This window comes from Chrysochloris asiatica, unplaced genomic scaffold, assembly GCF_000296735.1.
Source record: "Chrysochloris asiatica unplaced genomic scaffold, ChrAsi1.0 scaffold00034, whole genome shotgun sequence".
Lineage (NCBI taxonomy): Eukaryota > Metazoa > Chordata > Mammalia > Afrosoricida > Chrysochloridae > Chrysochloris > Chrysochloris asiatica.
The window spans coordinates 12,707,777-12,722,292 of NW_006408552.1; positions in this window are offsets into that span (position 1 = coordinate 12,707,777).

A 14,516-nucleotide genomic window follows, 5' to 3' on the forward strand; every position below is an offset into this window, starting at 1 on the left:
CATGCTCTGTTCGAACAACTGCCTCTTGGTCTATGTACAGGTTCCCCATGAGCACAATTAAGTGTTCCAGAATACTCATACTTCACAATGTTTTCCATAGTTTGTCATGATCCACACAATTGAAAGCCTTTCCGTAGTCAATGAAGCACAGGTAAACATCTTTCTGCTTTTAGTCAAGATCCATCGGACATCAGCAATGATATCCCTCATTCCATGTCCTCTTCTGAATCCGGCTTGAACCTCTGGGAGTTCTCTGTCTATGTATGCTTGCAGCCATCTCTGTATTACCTTTAGTAATACTTTACTCACATGGCATATCAAAGATATTGTCTGATGATTTCTGTATTCCATTGGGTCACCTTTCTTCGGAATGGGCACAAATATGAATCTCTTCCAATCAGTTGGACAAATAGTTGTGTTCCAAATTTCTTGGAATAGATGAGTGAGTGCCTCCAGTGCCTCCTCAGTTTCTTGAAAGATTTCAGTTTGCATTCCATCAATTCCTGGTGCCTTGTTCTTTGCTAATTCCTTCAATGAACCTTGGACTTCTTCCTTCAGTATCATTGGCTCTTGATCATATGCTACCTCTGTAAATGGTTGAATATCGACCATTTACTTTTGGTACAAAGACTCTGTGAATTCCTTACATCTGCTTTTTATGCTTTCTGCATTGCATTTATGTTAAGCACATCCAAACTATAGGAAAGAATGATATTGGTGGATTTTATGAAAGCCTAATGGAGTCTTTGGGAGTTCTGGTGTGGCACTGGAGGATAATTCACTGGACCACAAGGTCAGTTAGAATCGCAATTTGAACAGCAGCAACAACAATGGAGTCTTTTAACTTACATTAAAAATTTTTTGGGGGTAAAATTTACAAGACGGTAACAGAAAAACTAGACTCCTTGTCTGGCATTATGCGTTAATGCACTAGACTTCAAGGTGTGTTGGAACAGTAAGGTTGGTGGTTTAAACTCACCAGCTGCTCCTTGGAAACCCTAAACAGGGTCTCTATGAGTTGGAAAGAACTTGATGACACTTAACAACAACAATGGAACCCTGGGTGGCGCTGTAGGAAAAACACTGGACTGAAAGATTGGTTCAAACTGCAAGGTTAGAGGTTCAAACAGACCCACGACTCCGCATAAACCCTATACAGGTTCACTATATGAATCAGGACCAACTCAATGGCATCTAACAACAAGAGACTGTTCAAATAATTTACCTTTTTTCCCTCCTCGTGGAGCTAACACACCAGGCTAGGTTTCTGCAGGGCTTCCGCCACGGCTCATTAGGCTGTGATTGGTGGCAAACATTTATGGTTTAATAAAGCGACTCTGTAGTGGTCATGTTTATCACAACTCAAGCAAGGGTTCTCACTGGGAAGCATCTGTGCTGATTGCTGTTCAAATAACATACATTTTTATGAACCATTTTGCTAAGCGCCTGCCAAGTGACTCAATATCCCCAAACTCAAAGGTAAGAAAGGAATCGAGACTGCTCAGGGAGATGAAGGTGGGTAGGGTCTCTGTAGCATAGTGGTTACGAGTCAGGGGGCAAAACTCAAGGTCAGCAGTTAAAAACTGCCAGTCATTCTGTGGGGGATAGATGAGGCTTTCTGCTCCTGTAAAGATTTACAGTCTTGGAAACCCTACACAGGGCACACCACCACCAGGGTCTTGGTGGAGTAGGGAAAGTGGGGAGCACAGGACCCCAAGCTGACTCACTGAGGGCCTGCACAAGGCACTTCACCTCTCTGTGTGAGTAACTCAAGGCAGGATTAATGCCTTAGAGAAATGACACATGACTACTGAGTACACATTTTTCAATTGTTGTTAGTGGTCATTGAATTGCCTCCTATTGCACATAACAACCTCATGTATAATGGAACAAACACTGCCTGGTCGTATAGCATCTCCATGACTGTTGATATGTCTGAGCATATTCATGTGGCTATCACGTCAAACCATCTCATTGAAAGTTTCCCTTATTTTTATGAACCTTCTTACTTTACCTATCACAATGCCCTTGTCTAATGATTCATCTTTCCTGATGACGTGTCCGAAGGAAGTGAGCTGAAATCACACCATCCTGACTTCTAAGGAACTGCTTGGCAAAGCAGAGGGTCCGCACATAAAAGGGAAGACCCTCAATGAAATGGACTGTCACAGTGGTTGCATCAATAGGTTCAAATGCAGCTACGATTGTATGTAGTGCAGGATGTGGTAGTGTTTCGTTCTGCTGTACACAGTTGCGGTGAGTCAAAACCAACTTGACGGCACCTAACAACAACAACAAGAAGGAGCATTCTGGTTGTATTTCTGCTAAGACTGATTTGTTCATTCTTTTGGTTGTCCACCATATTCTTCATCAGCACCACCATTTGAACACATAAATTCTTTTGTCTTCTTTTGATCACTGGCCAGTTTTTGCAATTGAACAGACCATGGCTTAGGTCAGGTGCACGTTAGTCATCAGAATGATATCTTCACTTTTGAAATCTTTGAAGAGATCTTTTGCAACAGATTTGCCCAACACAAAGGAAAAAAAATCCAAGACTCGAGTAGAAACACCAAAAGATTCTATGGGTAAAAACATTGAACGACTCAGAAAGTATCAAAAGAAGACGGAAGGAAATGCACAAGAGTCAGTGTACCAAAAAGAATTGGCTGGTGTTCAGTCATTTCAAGAAGTAGCTTATGATTTTCAGGGAATAGAGGAAATGACTTTATTTCACTTTCTTCTGAGTTCTAGTAGCCTGCAGGGGCTGTGGGTTTTGGGGTGTGGGCTCCATTCCACAGAGCTAGAATGGTCAGGCACTCTTTGATCTTCAGAAACTTCTGATTGCAAATGGACAATGAAGATCTTTGAAGAGGCTCATTTGGCCATGGAGATTAAGTCATTAACCCAGTCTCAAAATTTACCAGAGAATGCTAAAATGCTCAGGTTAGAAGAATACTCTCTTACGGTCCAAGTAAGCAAAGATTTTTCAACTTTTGAAAAGTTGAAAAGCATTAACATCAAATGTTGGACACAGGAATTTTCCCAGGAAGATTAAAGACCCCTCTGAGTATAGTCTTCATTCTCTCATTGGTCAGGAGAAGCCTGAAGTCCTGTTACTACACCTTCAAAACCATTCATCTGTCCATTCGTTCATTGAGCAAACACCAACTTCACACCCAGTGCTACAGCCTACTTTACCTAGCACAGGGGTTCCCTCCTTTTCAAGGTGTGGGCCTTAAGCCCTTTGGGTTAAAAATTCTGACCCCAGAGCCCTACCCCAGTCCTTTGGAATCTGAATGTCTAGAGGAGGAGCCTGGCCATTTGCTTCTTAAACGTACTTTCTGTGAGACACTGGTGTGCAGAGTGTTTTGAGCAGCCACATATACCTGCTCGGACATGGGCCAGTGATGGGTTGGCCACTGCCTGAGGCAGCTTGTGTCCTCTGACTGGGCTGAATCCTTTGAACGTCTCAGTGCATTGCTTTTGTGTCTGTTCCCCCTTTCTTTTTCTGTCTGGGCCTCTGTGTGTCCACATTCTCCTGCATTTCTCTGTTTCGACCGCCCTATCCGCCCCCTGCCCCCACCCTCATCTTCCCTTTTTATAGAAAGATATTTAAGCTAGTCTCGTTATTACACATCTTCTGTGCGATAGAACTAAAAATAAGAGCTAATGAGTCACGGTGTCTTCAGGCTCCAACTTGCTGGCACTGCCTCCGTGTTGAGTCCTGGTCCACTCTCTCCCCAGTCTGCTGGCTGGACACCCCTGGGCCTTCAACTTCTGCTGGGGTCAATATCATAGCTCAGAAGCCCACCCAGCATAATGATTGGGAGGAGGGGCTACTTGCTTTCAAACCTTTGGCCAGGTGGCTGCAAGTAGATACAACGTACCCCTAGAGCAGCCCATCCCCTTCCCCCAGGCCACTGCACATTGGAGCCCCCCTCCCCAGCAAACACACTTACTCGTACATCTTCCCAACTTCAAATCCAGCTGACTCTGACTTATGGCCACCTCATGAGTTAGGGCAGAACTATGCTCCATAGGGTTTTAAAGGACTGATACTTCAAAAGTAGATCACGGGGCCTTTCTTTTGAGGCTCCTCTGGGTGGACTTGAACTTATAATTTTGGTGAGTAGTCAAGTATGTTAACCATTTGCAAGCCCCAGATATTTCCCTTCCCACCATCTCTGGCTAAAGTGGGGTCAGGGGCTCCTGGTCTGGCCAGCTGCCCACTGGATCCTCCTCCACTTGTGGTGCCCAAGCCCATGCCCCCCACAGGCTCCAACAGCCTTGCCTTTCTGGCTCCACTATACCCCAAGCTCTCTGAGGGGTTTCTCCATCTGTCTTATCTTCCATTAGCAACTGTAATCATTGTAGCATCAATAAGACCCAAGGACAGCCAGATGTTATTTATGCGCAAGGTTCTCTGTTGCTTTTAGTAACTCCAGGTACGGATGAGAAAATCCACTACACAGATGAGGAAACTGAGTCCAGGAACTTGCCCCTCCCAGGAGCCAAAGTGTCAGGACACATCCCTAAGGTTGGCATGAATCCAGAGTCAACTTTCTTGGGATACACAACACGACATTTGTTGCAACTGCCAGACCCTGGCCTGGGGCCTGCCTCTTTTTGGAGCCTGACCTATGATCCCCTCCTGAATTCTCCATTCTCCTTTGCTTCTCTCTCAGGACCTGTTCAAGGCGTTGCCTCCCTCCTTAACTATCCTCTGTCTCTTCCTTTTCCTCCCTCATTCCTCCTTTGCTGTGTCTGGACAACAGCAGGGAGACGCGGAGGCTTCTGGACCGCAGGACTCAGCCTGTTCCTGTTTCCCAACTCTGGGGCCAAAGCTGAACCTCTTGCCCTTTCCTGGTTCCTCCCCAGAGAGGCCAGGGCACTGCCTCAGCCTTTGCCCTGGAGGTGGAAGGAACTAGAAATCCCTGACACGTCCAACTCCTTCCATGGATTCCTTGCTTATACTGAACTTGCCGCCCAGGCAAGGAGCAGCCCCAGACACCCTCTCTCTGTCTTGATTAGATTCTGAAGCTCACACTACAAAATGTGCCTGGCGCTGCACATACCAGGAAACTGGCATTTGATGTTGCTCTTTTGGAGAAGAGCTAAGTCTTCCTTGGAATGCAAGGTTGTAATGATTAAGACAAAGCCAAGGAGACACAGCCAACATATCGAGTCTGCAAAAATGTGGAAGCTAAGCTATTAATTTGGAGTCTAGTACATCAAAGCCTGTGATGACCTCACCTCTCTGTGTAAGATCTCCTTTCTGTTCAAGCGGGGACCCATTTCTCATCCAAATAATTCTTGGCTCTGTCAAAATAATAATATAAACCCCACCACCCCGCCTCCATCTCGGCAGGAGTCCTGGCTGGGAAAAGTAGAGAGTTCAGCTTGCAAATTCTCCCCTTGAGCTAAGTAGGCGGGCATTCATCAAGAAGTACACAGAATTTGTTTCTGTAAAACAAAAAAAATTGGTTTACTTTCCTTTTTGTTATTTTAGAGAAAGAAACTGGTTGCCTGAGGGGAAAGGGAAGGAGAGAATGAGAGAGCAAAGAGGAAGGAAGAAGACAAGGAAAGAGGGAAAGAGAAGTGGAGGGAGGGAGGGAGGCAGAGGAGGAGGGAGGGAAGAAGAAAGGGAAAAGGTGGTTGAATTCTCTACTAGGGGATGGGGGAGCAGTAGAGGGGCAGATTAGGGGGCACAGAGCCCTGGAACAATGTCCTCAGGATTTCGGCTTCCTGGTGTTTGAAAAGGTGAGTTGTCAAATCGACCCAGCAGGATTGTGATAATAAATGTCTATAATAAGATAACAAACAATTCAATAAAAAGTGGCAAACGATTTGAATGAGGCACCTCACTAAAGGAAATGTACAGATGGCTTGATCACCACTCATTAATCTTAGGGGTGGGGAATGCAAATTAAAGGCACTTCGCACCGACTAGAAGAGTTACACCAAACACTAGTGAGAACTCAGAGGCACTGAAACCCCAGTGTTGGGGGTAGGGCAGGTGGGGGATGCAAAATGGTACAGACACTGCAAAACAGCTTGGCAATTGCTTAAAAGCCTGGGGTTTTCACCTTTGGTCCTACTGACATTTGGGCTGGTTAATTCTTTGTAGTGGGGACCATCCTGTGATTTGTAGGCTATCTGGCAGCATCCCTGACCACTATCCACCAAAAACTACTTGCAAACCCCCTCCCAGTGATATACCAACAACAGGCAAAAGTATGAAGACCAAAGTTTATTAGTGGTGACAGTATGGGTAAGGAGCCCTTGTAAGGTAGTGGGTTACCAGACCACAGATCAAATCTATCGGTCACCCCTTGGGAGAAAGATGAGGCTTTCTGCTCCTATAAAGATTTACAGTTCTCGGAAACCCTATATAGGGTTGCTGTAAGTCAGAACCTACTCAATGGCACATAACCAGCCACCATCGAGGGTGGGTGGGGTATTGAGTTTCTATTATGGGTAATGAAAAAAATTCAGCATCATGGTAATGGGGATAGTTGTACATGGTGGACGTAATTAATATCACTGAATTGTACACATAAAAGTGGTTGAAACGGCAAATGTCTTATTATATATATTTTGTGCCCCCAATAATAATAATAATAATTAAGGGGAACAGGAGAAAAAATTGATGCTGAATTCTGTCTTGTTGAGGCATGAATAATGCTCAGTCATAGATACATGCACTAACTGTACAAAAAGACAGCCCATCTATCTCATTAAGAGATCCAATTCTAATAAAATTTGATTTTTATGCTTAATAATTATTATAAAAATGTGTCATGAACTGGTTTTGATAAATTGGATACTTATGATTGCACTGTGAGCTCAAACCACGGGGAAAAAAATTAAACACTTGAGCTTTATGGTCACAGGTAATTAAAAAGTGTAATTTGAACTTACATACTTTTTGTTGAGAGAATTATGATAGGATGATTAATAAAATACTTCCAAGCATAAAAATATATTACATTAGAATCTAATCCTGTGGGGGAAATGGAATGGAAATTTGAGTTCAAGGAGAGAAAGACATGTTAGAGAATCTTTTTATGATTAGAAAGAATTTGTTTGTGCATTTTCTAAGTGAATGATGATTAATTTAAAATTCTTATCACGTTCAGATTTCATTGGATACATTTAAAAGAGGGATGTGACAGTCTGGTTTAAGGGACTGGAGGAACCTGAGACTCTACCATCCTTCAGGTTTACAATGGGACTTAGCCTCACCACCAAATTGTCAGCCAAGCAGTAGATACAGGGGAACAACAGTAATAAGGTACCCTCACCATGGAATGATCAACCGTCCAAGACCAAAAGAGCAACAGTTACTGAGGGTCAAAGTTGAGAAGAGGTGGGAAGGTGGGTGGAATGGAACCAGGAACCAAAGGGAGAAAGTGGGATAACTCTTGTTGCATGGAGGGGACTGCAATCATTGAAATGACACAAAGTGTAGGATTTGTTGAATGTAAAACTGAAGATGTTGTCTTTTCACAATAAAGTGTTTTTTTTTTTTTTGTTGTTAAGTCAATATTCATCAAATTCTCATGGAATCCAGCTTTCTGGAGTCAGAGAGGCTGGGTGAGCCTCTGAAATTATTGCCCTGAGACAATCTTGAAACCTTCAACCAAAAATATCCCCTGAAGTTTTCTTAACTCCAAACTATGTTGTTGTTGTTGTTATGTGCCGTGGAGTCAGTTCCGACTCATAGCGACCCTACACAGGGTTTCCGAGGCTGTTAATCTTTATGGGAGCAGAACGCCTCATCTTTCTCCCGCGGAGCAGCTGGTAGTTTCCAACTGCTGACCTTGAGGTTCACAGCCCGATTCATAACCACTATGCTACCAGAGCTCCTCCAAACTATAGTTCCAAACTATAGTTCCAAACTATAGCTCCAAACTATAGTTCAGCTCAATGCTTTGAACATTATGCTTTTAAAAGAATTATATCTATGAGAATCAAAATGACAACAGCAACTCAAAAGATTAAATAGGACCCTTAGGGACAATAACGTTAAGCTAATGGGGAGGAATGACTCAGAAAAGGAGGCTGAAAATGGTTGTACAACTCGAAGAATTTCATTCATGTCGCTGAATTGTACCTGTCGGAACAGTTCAATTGCTGTATGTTCTACTGAGTGTATTCTCAACAACACCAACAACAAAAATTATTAAAAATAAAAACCAGTTAATTTTTGGGGAAAGTCAATCTTTACAATGCATCAGAAATGTTATCCTTTTACAACCATTTAAGCTTCTGAAAAAAAATTTTTTAATGTCAATTTAAAATGCTATGAGAGGATGCAAAGTTTTTCAAAATGCTTTATGGGGGTGGAAGGGGATACACAAACAAATAAAATTATAATAGTAATAATGAAGATCACCATCTTTGGATAATTCTTAAGGCCCTGATCCCAAGAACATTAATCTGTTAATTTGTGCAGATTGGCTGGCTCTACTTCCTGTTGGTGTTATTAATGCTATTGAGTCAGATCCGACTCACAGAGATTTCTGAGGACCAGCTGATGAGTTTGAACTGCTGACTTTGCAGTTCAACCAACCTTGCGGTCCAGTGCATAGCCCCCAGTGCCACTCTGTTGTGCCTTCCAGTCAGTCCCAACTCATAGAGACTCATAGGGTTTCCAAGGAGCAGCTGGTGGGTTTGAACTGCTGACTTTGTGGTTCCAATTGACCTTGAGGTCCAGCTCATTATCCTACAGTGCCACACCAGGACCATATAAAGTGATGTGCTTGAATTTTCTACTTAACTGAAATGTTTGTGGTGAAAACCATCACTAAAATAATAATTTTCACAAGAAACCCAATTTTCTTGTATTCCAGAGAACTGGGTCAGTTTGCCAAGATGGGTATAATTTTGCCAAAGGGTCTTTGTAATTAGGAAAGCAGGATTATTCTGGGCTGTTTCTGTTCATGTTGTCATTTGAATCTAACCAGAAAACAAAAACACATTTCCTAAATTTGGAGGCATTATCAGTTTAAGAGGAAAAGCAGCTGTTCTTATCGTTAACGAGTTCCCTTTGCCTTGTGACAAACTCATGCTTCAAGAATTGTTGTAGCACTCATCAGTTTATTTGATTTAAATCATTAACTACACCTTCCTTTTTGAGATGGTTGAGTCTTGTACTCTGTACAAGAAGTTCTGTCTATGCTATGATTAATTTCCCGCCCTGATATGAAACGTAAACACCAGCTATTAATAATCTACAGTCATTAGAAAGGAGATTGATCTAAGCTAGTCACTAAGTGAACTTACCCCCAAGCATTTATTTATACGAAGTCCCTTTTTCTGGTGGCAAAAAGGGTCAGTTAGATTCCCCAAAACACAATCCAGGAAAATGATAAAGCCATTAAACTGTATTTCTGACATGCCCGATTCTTTCTGTAATTTTGATGTGGCATTGGATGGAGTATCTGGTCCAAACGAAAATGGTCCTTTCCTCTTATTTGCAATGCTTATTGTAAATGATGAACTTTCGTCTCCAGTCTGTTATGGAAGGGCTAATGAGAACTCCTTTGTAAGTTCACAAGATAGATCGTCGCCAAATATGTGAAAATTAGTCTTTTCCTAGTTAAAATATTGCTTGCTTCAAGACTTATTAATGTCGTTATAAAAGAAGCACAAACCCATTAAAATTTGTGATTCATTTTGGAACTGTAATAACATTTCAGCTAAGCAAGAGATTCATACTTGCTTATATTTGAATGTAAGTTTGACCAAATTTCTTGGTAATTCTGTGGTAGAATTCATGTCTCAAGTGCAGGGGATCCTGGTATTTTCTGTTAGAATCACCACCCATCTGTCAGTGGAGGCTGTTGTGTTGTTAGGATGCTAAACAGGTTTCAGTGGAGCATCTAGACTTAATAAGACTAGGAAGAAAGGCCTGGTGGTCAAATTCACCAGTGAAAACCATATTGGACAATGTTTTGTTCCACTGTGCATGAGTCAGGTAACAGTAGCTAACAACGATGTTGTTGTTAAGTGCCGTCGAGTCGATTCTGACCCACAGCGACCCTGTATAGGGTTTCCGAGGAGCAGCTGGTGAGCTTGAACTGCCAACCTTGCTGTTCAAATGGCTTGCAGTCTGGCGTATTAACCCACGGCAGCTGGTGGGTTTGAACTGCTGATATTGTGGTTTGCAGTCCAGTGCTGATTCTATAGAATCACACCAAGAGCTTCTCTCTCTCTCTGTATATATATATAAATGTTCTGTTTCTAAGAAAAATCTTAACTGCTACAGGGCCCTTAGAGGAGCCTCTGGGTGGCATACATTGTTAAGTGCTCCTTGTGTGGTAGTATAGGATAAGCACAGAAGCTCTGGTAGTGTAATGGTTATGAGTTGGACTGATAATCTCACGGTCAGCAGTTCAAAACAGCGGTTCTGTGGGAGAAAGATGAGGTTTTATGCTCCTGTAAAGACTTACAGCCTTGGAAACCTTATATAGCTTCGCTATGAGTTGGAACTGACTCCATGGCACATAACCAACCAACCAGCTAATCCCAAGGTTGGCCATTCAAACCCACCAGTCACTCTCAGAAGCCCTACATAGGGTTGCTATGCATCAGAACTGACTCAATGGCACAGGACAACAACAACACTAGCCAAAGGGTTGGTGGTTCAAACTCAGAGGAGTCTCAAAAGACAGGTCTGGAAATCTGCTTCTCAAAGCTTCCGTCACTGAAAACCCTGTAGAGTTCAGTTCTACTCTGCACACATCGAGTCATCATCAGTTAGAATTGGCTCAACCACAACTAACAACACAACAAGGTAACTTCTGCATTGATAGAATGCTCTAGATCTTGATCTGGTGACAGTTACATGGAACACATGCATAAAAATGCACTGTACTGTAAGGTTGTTGTTTTTGTTGTGCGCCCTTGAGTCAGAAAGGAAAGGAAAGGGAAGGAAAGAGAGAGAAGGAGACTCCACTTTGTACTTTTCAACAAGAGGCTTAGGTTTTGTGCAGACAAAGCCTTAGACATCTGCACCTCCACACCAGAAGGGTCAGCGTTCCTGGTCTCTTAGGGACAAAGGGACATACTCCCTCTCAGAATGTGAGGAGTCTCACCTCTCATCCAGAGAGCCTCATGTCCCCGAAACTGGGAGCACTTGTCACCCATACAACTTAAAAGGAAATGAATGAAAATATCAAGGCAGCAGAAATGAGTATTTAAAACATGAAGTGCACCCTGACATCAGTCTGAGGCTACAAATCAAGCCTGACTTTCTTGAAAACCGATGTTAAGAGCTCCAGTAGCTCCCTTTCAAGAAAGGCCTCGTTAAATATTGCATGTGGCTCTCCTCTCCTTGGGATTCCTACAGGCTTGCTTTTCATCTTCTTCCTCCTTCAAAGGCTTCATCACCAATTCAGAGACTACGTGTTACCAGCCCCCTGGGGGCCAGCCCATGGAATTAGCATTTTCTACATGCCACAGAAGAAACTTGGAATAAAATAAGGCTGATGTGATCAAGAGAGAGACAAGGGCTGTGACTTGATATGAGAGGATGTTTTCTGTGTTGAGTGCAAACCTGGGAGGCTTCTTGGAGGAGGTAGAGATTGGCATGGGAGACTAATAAAAAGTTATTTGGAGGAAAGTGTGACATTGTAGGATAAGCACTGGACCTCAAGATCGGTTTGAACCGAAAGGTCAGAGATTCAAACTCACGAGCCATTCTTCGGAAACCCTCTACAGTGGCCGTGGGCCCTTGGAGCTTCATCCCACCCAGGAACCCTGAGAAGTGGGAAGCAACCCAGTAACCCCATCCACCAGGGAGCGGTCTTCTGGAAGTGCAGAGGAAGAGATGTTGGCGTGACCTCATGCCATTCCAGGGTGAGGTCACAGAAGTGGAACTGTGTAACCTGTACTTGTCTCCCAAGCACGAAGTGTGGGGAGTCTCCATATCCCGGCTCCTCAAGTTTTGCTGTTGCTGTTCTTAATTGTGGGGCATGGGCCCCCATTCATGAGGACCCCATGCACAATGGACTCACTCATTACCCCCATTATCAGTTGTGGATCAGACCACTGTGACTCATAGGGTTCAAAGATGAAACGTATATACGTATATTGTTGTTGTAAAGTGCCACCTGACTCATAGTGATCCTATATAGGGTTTCCAAGGAGCGGCTGGTGAGTTTGAACCACCGACCTTGTAGTTCAAACCGACTTTGTAGACTAGTGTTTTATCCTACAGCGCCACACCAGGAGAGGGAGTATGGTAGCTCCATATGATAACTTCAGTGAACTGTGAACCACAAGGTCTGCGGTTCCAGCCCACCAGTTGCCCTGCGGGAGGAAAATGAAGCTTTTCGCTCCTGTGAAGATTTAGAGCCTTGGAAACTATATACATGGTTGTTATGAGTGGAAACTGACTCCACAGCACTTTACAACAACAACATATATGGAGAATGGTGGTTCTAGGGGAAAAGCGCTGGACTGTAAACCATAAGGTTGGCTGTTCGAGCTCCAAGGGAGAAAGGTGAAGCTTTCTTCTCCAGCAAAGATTTATAGCCTCAGAAATACTATATGGGATTGCTGTAAGTCAGAAAGAGTCGATGGCATTTAACAAGAACATATATAAATGGAGCCCTAGTGTGGCACTGCAGGATAATGCACTGGACTGCAAGGTCAGTTTGAGCCTCATGGTTCAAATCCACCAACAGCTCCTTGGAAACCCTATACAGGGTTGTTATGAGTCAAAACTGACTCGACGGCGCTTAACAACAATGACAACAATATTGTTGTTGCTAAGAACACATAAAGCAAAACAAACACCAATTCAACAGTTTCGACTTGTATAATTCTGTGGCATTGATTACAGTCTTTGAGTTATGCAACCATTTCACCTTCTTTTTCGCATTTGTTTCTACCTCAGTAACATAAATTCACTGTCTCCTAAGATTTCTATCTAACATCCCGAGTTGCTGTTGTCAGCTGGATGCCACATAGCTAGTTCTTATAAGAGCACAATACTTAAGCCTGGCATGTGTTAACTACTGTTTGGTTTGGCGCTTTGGGATAACGCACTGGACTGCAAGGTTGGTTTGAACCACAAGTTTGGTGGTTCAAACTCACCAGCTGCTCCTTGGAAACCTTACACAGGATCTCTATGAATCAGAACCAATTCGACAGCACTTAATAAAAGCAACAACTATTTGGTTTTAAGATGACTTCAGTGATATTTTTGGTTGAAAGCTTTGAGATGCTCTCAGGGCAATTGCTTATGGCTCCAGAAAAATCTAGATTCCATGAGAATTTGAAACTCTGCTTTGCATTTCCCCGCTTCTGATCAGGATTCTTCCATAGAATCTCTGATCAAAATCTTCAGTCATGGCAGCTGGGCACCATCCAGTTCTGGTCTCATGGCAAAGAAGGCAGTGATTCATGGAGGTGGTTAGCCACACATGCTAGTCTGACTCCTTATTTCTGACTCCCGTTCTTCCTCTGTTGTTCCAGATGAATAGAATGAGGTAGACAACAGAAACACTAAGTGTGTTATTAGGCCAATTCACTGGAATGTTCTATGAAACCATGACCCTTAACCTCCAAACCAAGGAACCAAATTCCATGAGCTGTCTGGTTGTACACAGTCTAGCCGTCTCAGCAACTACTCTGTTTTGTTGTTGTCATTGTTACTCAGAGGTTTCCATTGGCTGATTTTCAGTCATTCGCCAGGCCTACTTCCTACATCTTTGTCTGGAAGTTCCCCTGACGACTGCACTGACAGAGGGTAGGGGTTGGGCATGAGGTACACTGGCCGGGACTCGAACCCATGTCTCTCTCATGCTATTGTTGTTAAGTGCCCTCGAGTCAGTTTCCATTCACAGCAACCCCATGCACAACAGAAGGAAACAGTGCCTTGTCCTGTGTCATCTTCATAATTCTTGTTGCGTTTGGGCCCATTGCTGCTGCCACTGTGTCAGTCCATCTTTTGGGGGCTCTTCCTCTTTTTTGTTGACCCTCCACTTTACGAAGAACTCCATTCTCCTGGGATGGATTCCTCTTAACAGTATGTTAAAGACCGAGAGATAAAGTCTCACCATCCTCCTTCTAAGGAGCATCTGGTTGTCCTTCTTCCAGGACAGATTTGTTTGTCCTTCTGGCGGTCCATGGTACTTTCAAAATTCTCCTCTAACGCCATAATTCAAATGCATCCATTTTTCTACCGTTGTCTTTATTCATTCTTTTGTTGTTTTTCTTCCAGATGTTGATCTTAAATTAAGGAATGGCAAATCACATACTGCTATTCAGAAGTCGTGGCTAGCAAATGTTGGCTTTTCCTCCCACCAGAGAAGAAGCAAGGAATGAAAAGTGAAAACTCTGACCCATAGAAAGGTAAAACATGGCCCCTAATCAGAGTCTAGAGTTCATTGCTGATGTTTGCAGAACAGCAGATGTAGCAAGTAGTAGACTTACCTTGAAGCTAAATGTAATTCAAGCTGCCGGCCTCTCCTTTGCAAGGGTCTATTCCAAGATCTGTT